Raw genomic sequence first — 6776 nt, forward strand, 5'->3', positions numbered from 1 at the left:
CACACAGAATTAACGTGCCTGGTCGAGGGGCAGCGTCAGGTGCGGACGCCCAGCGCTAACCTCACTAATTGAGTCTTGTGTCCGTAGCCCAGCGCGGCGTCCCCTTCACGCGTTTACGAGCGTGTGCTTCAACAAAATACATGGGACGGCGAATTTCAGCCCTGCATATGCACCGGCCTGAACCACGCCACAGCTTCATTGGTCCAAGTCTCTAGTGCATGCTAAACAAGTCTGGTGCGTTGCTCAGGTAAACACAGCATCAGGCAGGAACGTGGAGCTCTCGAAACAGGACGCGCTTTGATGAATCGCTATGCATCGGCACGAAGAGCAGCGGCGAGAAATCGTCACTTTGAGGCGACCTTCGCACTTCCAGAATTTCTTGTGACCAATCAGCGCGAAGTGTAAACTTCGACAAAGGGGGCAAACAACACGAGCGATTCAAAGTGTAAGAACAATGCACAGCTGTTTACTCATCCTTTGTTCTCTTCTACCTTAACACCTACCAAGATATCCTAAATCATTACAAATTAGGCAGATCAGTACTACCAAAAGCGTGTAAGCAACTCACCAAAAGCGAGGAGGTTATGTGGCGTAAGCTACAGACTGGAGTATTCCCGAACCCCCAGCTTTACAGCAAGTGGCACCCGGAAATTTTTAGCCCCAGGTGCAAACGTTGCGATGGCATAGCGGACATGATCCATATGATATGGACGTGTCCTAGATTTGGAGAACCTGGCCGAACAGATGAGTCCTGGGAGGCACTACTTCTCAAGCAGGACGAAAAAGGGCAACGAGAAGTCATCCGTCTTGCCCTGGCCGCTGCTAAGATCCAAGGGATCCAGGTCGACGGCTGAGGGGGAGGACATGGTTGGGACAGAGCTTCGCCTCGGATCCTCACCAACCTTTTGACGGGTGCAATAAATGTTATTTCTCTCTCTCTCTCTCTTCTTCCCTGTACGGCCTTGGGTCAAAGGTGTTCAGGTTATAAAAATAGTTTTTGCGCTGGATAGTAGTGCAGCTGCGTTATAGGGCAACGCGAAAATTCAGAACTTCGAAAAGAAAAAAAAGTAAAGCCTGCGTTCTTCCAAACTTGTCCAGCTCGTAGATACTCGGAACTCGAAGATGCCACGAGTTTCCGACGGCACTGCACAAAAGCAAGGTTTCTGTTTTTTTTTTTTTGATGACTTTCAGATATAGCCGTACGTGAAACGAATATATATAGGAGCCTCAAAGTTAAAAAAAAAAAAAAGATAACTCAGACTTTAAATGTTTTGAAGCCGAAAACGTGAAATGCAGGTTTGTTGAGGCATTTATTTAAGGTGTTCGAAAACTGGCCCTGACCCCGTGAAAATTCACCAACATAATGCACCGAGTGGACCGTGTTTTCGACCAAGTTACCCCTGTAACCTGATTAAAGCGCAGCGATTTCTTTGCCGTTTGATTTTGCGAACTACGAGCCCGACTCTGAAATTTTGAGAACTGCGTCATCTTTGATTTTGTCAGCCTTGAACTTCAGAATATAATCATATGTCCTACAATCAGAGATATATGCAAGTAATGTACGCTCTACCGTGCAATCACAATCAGTCTGCATTAACTGCACTCAAGTATCTTGCAGTATATTGAAAAGACCAATCTGTGTTCAATAATTCAGAACACATGGTATAAAAGAGCTAGACTGCAACCAAAATTATGCACATCTTGCAGAGACCTCATATGGCCAGTGCCGCGTTTAATGTTACACTGTCATTTCAATCAATAGAAAATACTTGTAGGCGTTCGGTGTTCGGGTATCACCTTCTGACGCCCGGCTAGTATCACTAACACTTTTCGATCATTTCGCGTAACCATGCATGGGAACTATTTCAATACAGTGATTTTTGTTTCAATTTTGTTAACTTAGAATGCACGATCGCCGATTTTTGCTTGAGAGGTTGGCGCTTTCTTTGCCCCGCTTACTTCCCTTGCGTTGACTTTCAAGGTTGCTACTTGCTGTGTTATATAATGAAGAGGGTAATAATTAGAGGAGGTGACCTAGCAACGTAATTCCTTCATTTATAATGTGGCAGCCAACTTTACGAAGTCTTTTTTTTTTTTTTGTAAGAAATATCTTCAGATTTGTTATGGGGCGAGGGTGCTCGGAGGTGGTCGGAACGTTTACCACAAGCGTCGACTTACTGCTCTTACTGGACATGCAAAAATTCGTAAATACCTTCTTCCACATAACATTGTTGCCCTAGACAAAATAGCCGGCGTTATGTTTTCGGCTTAAGCAAAGCGGAGACGACTAGCTTTTAGAGCAATAGCTCCACTTAGTGCAAATGTCAAGCACCAGCGCGCTACGTCTGCATGACCATCAGCTAGCCTCAATGCAACTCGAGTCAAGCCATAACAGCACAAGTATTACATCGTTGTGTAGCTTATATCGAGTACAATAACAAAGCAAGATAACGCTAGATAGCTTATCTGGAGAATAGTTACACTTCGCTAATTGCAGGGCACGCTTATTTTTAGTTAAATACTTAACTATGAATCAAAATTCTACTTTACGCCACAGCATCAAGTCGTATATCGTTGGATGGCTTGTCTCGAGCACGATTGCTATACCGTAACTTCATGTCTTAATAGTTTATCGTTAATTAGTTAACTATGAATGAATGTTGAACTTCAAGCTTCAACGTTGTCATAATCTTGGAAGGTCTCAAAGAGCAGAATTCAAAACCAAACGCTAAACCACGCCAAGCAATGCAAAACCGAGTTATCGCTCGTTGAACTCAGTTGAAGCATTGTTAAACCGCTGCCAATTTTTGCTTCAATATTTTAAAATATATTTCATATATTTATTCCGTCCAATGCGCATGCAAAATGTGCGCTTAAAGTTCTTTTATAAAGAACTTTGCTATCTTGTCCTTGGCTACATTGTCACTTAGAAAAATAGACTTGAATATTTTTATTCTGGCTAGAACCACTATAAATACTGGGAATAGCGCTATATTTTCAACACGTGCAGTCCAGGACAGTTAATAAATTTCGATTATTCTCACCGGTCCGCCGTCAGTGCTGCTCGCTCGAAATATATAAAAATGAGACTTTTCCCTTTTCCCTCTATAAATAAGAAGCCGCGCTAGATATCTTGTACTATTTTTCTCTATGCTGCAAATTTTAATAACTGAGCAACTTTAAATTATCTAGTTTTAAGGGTGTTACAAGAAGAAACCTTCTGCAACTACTGTATATCTGCCAACATGGGAATCACTTAAAAAACTTGTGACAAAAAGTACAGAGTGGCTCGTTTTGGTAGCGCAGAATCGTCTAAGCAAACGATTACCAAGTGCAATGCTATATACACAAGTATTTTTCTGCGAAGTGTCCAAGCGCAGCAATAATGAGCTTCATTTAGGAGTTTTCGTCGCCCAGACGTCTCGAAACACGGTATTGCAAGCGAAAAATAAGTCAATACGCGTGATTATGTGCCTCCACATGGGACAATGGCAAAAATGTCACAGAAGGAAAAGAAAATGCACGGGCCTGCTACTAGTTCTGTAGCTGAGCCACCTCCGCTGCCTAATGCAGACAGATTGATTGATTGATTTATAGGAAATAAAAGGCGCGGTAACTGTCTGACTTGTTTTCTGTGGACACCTCAACCGCGCCGTAAGGGGAGGGGGAAGGTGGAAGTGAAAGTGGAAAGAGATAAAGAGGTGCCATAGTGGAGGGCTACGGAGTAACTTCGACCACCTGGGGATCTTTAACGTGCGCTGACATCGCACAGCGCCGCAACAACAGCCGTCGTCTACCACCGAAGCGGTGGTTGGTTGGTTGGTTGGTTTGTGGGGTTTAACGTCCCAAAGCAACTCAGGCTATGAGAGACGCCGTAGTGGAGGACTCCGGAAATTTCGACCACCTGGGGTTCTTTAACGTGCACTGACATCACACAGCACACGGGCGCCTTGCTTGTGGAGTTGTGCAAATGACGGCCTACAACAGATAAAAATTCGGTGGCAGGCTAGCCCCCGCCGCAGCGGCGGTGACCTACCTGTCCCAGCCCCATCAGTGGAGATCTGTTGTTGTTGTTGTTGTGGCTGTAAGAAGAAGGAAAAGAAAATGCACGGGCCTGCTACTGGCTCTGTAGCTGAGCCACCTCCGCTGCCTCGTGCAGACAGAAGAGAAAACAGACAAGAAAGAAAAGAAAGAGGGAAAGAAAGACGCGCGCAGCAACAACAGCCGCCGTCCACCACCGAAACCGTGGCAGGCGCAATGACGGCCCACAACAGACGAAAACTCTGTGGCAGGCCAGCCCCCGCCGAAAGCGGCGGCGACCCACATGTCCCAGCCCCATCTTCCATTTTAGATCCCCAGGTGGTCGAAATTACGTCGTAGCCCTCCACTACGGCTCCTCTTTCTCTATTTAAACTGTCACTTCCACCTTTCTCCCCTCCCTCACGGCGCGATTCAGATGTTATCAGACCAAGTGTAACACATACTACGCCTTTCCTTTCCTGTGAACCAATTATGATTATTATTAGGTAAAGCCGGTCTTCTTATGGCACTGAATTTAACCTTCAGATGATCTTGACTTAACAAAGTGTCGGTGTCTGCGATTCTGCGATGTCCACCGAAAGGTAGAGTGCGTCTTTCTTTTCCCAAAACCTAACTTAACGCAGCCCTCCACTACGGCATCGCTTTCTCTATTTCCACTTTCACTTCCATCTTTCTCCCATCCCTTATGGCACGATTCAGGTCTCCACAGAACAAGTACGACAGATACTGCGCGTTCTCTTTCTTGTGAGCCAAATGACCTAATTGTAGGCTTGCCCTGCCTGAGTGGCGCAGTGGTTAAGATGCCCGTCTACTGTTTCAGAGCAGCCGTTTTCGAACCCGACTGCTGGAGGCTACATTTCGATGGAGGCGAAACGAAGAGGCGTTCGTATGCTGTGCGATGTCAGTGCACGTTAAGATCCCCAGGTGTTTGAAATTATTCCGCAGCGCTCCCCCACGGCACCTCTCTCTTTCCGCTTCCACTCCACCTTCCTCCCCACCCTCACGGCACGGTTCAGGTGTCCACAGAGCAAGCATGACAGATGCTGCGCCTTTTTCGTGAACCAGTTATGATATTATTATTAACAAAGAAGATTAAAAAAAGCGGATTATTGAAAGGCGGTGTTACAGACGCTATCGCTGCAACAATCAAAGCTTTCTCTTTATCCTTCGCCTCCCGAAATGTTTACAGCACTGCAAAAGGTAGAGCTCTCTGCCCCGCCGGGGTGGTGCAGTGGTAAGACGCCCGACTACTGTGCCGGAGTACCCGGGTTCGAACCCGACCTCGGTGGCTGCGTTTCGATGGAGGCGAAACGAAGAGGCGTCCGTGTGCTGTGCAATGTCAGCGCACGTTAAAGATCCCCAGGTGGTCGAAATTACTCCGTAGCCCTCCACTACGGCTCCTCTTTCTCACTTTCCACTTTCACTCCCACCTTCCTTACGGCGCGGTTGCGGTGTCCACAGAAAACAAGTGAGACAGTTACCGCGCCTTTCCCTTCCTATAAATAAATCAGTTTTAAATCAGTACAGCTCTCTCCTCCTATCAGGGCTTCAGAAACAGAAAAAAAAGATATTCCCTCATATATGATAGACGTGTGGGACTATTAAATAAAAAATAATCATAGGAATTCAAAACAGATTGGACTCATAGATTTAAATATTTGACAGTGTTCCAGTCACTCGATAAATTAACAGATAAAGCCCGTACGGAGAGGTATAGTGATGCGTCACTTTCTAACATGGCCTAGGCTGAGCCGGTTGTGTCTCCTGTGTGCCGTACCCCGACAGTGCGCTGCTTTTCCAAGCAGGCAAAGCAGTCGGCATTAAATGTTTTTGAAGCACGTCGCGTCGATAGCGGGGACTGTTCAAGTACGAATAGGCTCATCAACAGGACCGCAAAACTCACTCGAGTTCTGCTCACTCAGGCTCTGCCAGTGATCAACCGAGATGTTGAAGGCGGGCCGAGTGTTGTCACCAAAGAAGCTGGCGGTAGAGGTCGTGAGCGGACGAAGAAGCTTTACGCTATTGATCTGAGCGTGTGAGTAACGAAAATGAAAACATCATCTCTCATGAGATATAACAGCGGTCGTATGCGGAGGACTCAGAATTAATTTTGAGCGCTTGAAACCGGTTTACAGCACAGGAAAGGAGCTGTATCTGTCGCACGTTTTTAACGCGGTAGCGTTAAGGAGCTCGTGTCGCAGAAAAGCCGGTGTCGTCGGCGGCGTTGGCCGTGAGCGATAAATCCCGGCATGCACTTCATAAATAAAAAGCAACTTCTAAGATGGGCTGGTTGGGAATCGAACCAGGGTCTCCGGAGTGTGAGACGGAGACGCTACCACTCAGCCACGAGTCCGATGCTTGGAAGTGGTACAAAAGCGCTTCTAGTGAATGCGGTGTTGCCTTAGAAACGTGCCGTAGAACGTTATACTGCGGTGAATATCGGTAATTATGAGCATGTTACTTACAGAAGTCGCAGTTACACGAGTAGCGAAGTACGTTTCCGCTACATTTCTTCTGCGCTCTGCGCACATGCAGAGCCATCTTGCGCAAACACAAAAGAACCCCTCCTCGCAATGTGCGGCGCTGCCCCGACACGTGGCGCGCCGCTCGCCCCTGACGTTTCGCCGTGCACCCTCACGGGTAGTAGAATCAAGCGTCTTTCCTTTCTTTAGATCACTATCTTCGCTCACCCGCTTCTCCCCTTCGGGCCGCGCGGGTACCGGTGCGAGGATGCC

Source organism: Amblyomma maculatum, chromosome 2 (genome assembly GCF_055883805.1).
Source record: "Amblyomma maculatum isolate TAMU_Amacu chromosome 2, ASM5588380v1, whole genome shotgun sequence".
In the NCBI taxonomy this organism is placed as follows: domain Eukaryota; kingdom Metazoa; phylum Arthropoda; class Arachnida; order Ixodida; family Ixodidae; genus Amblyomma; species Amblyomma maculatum.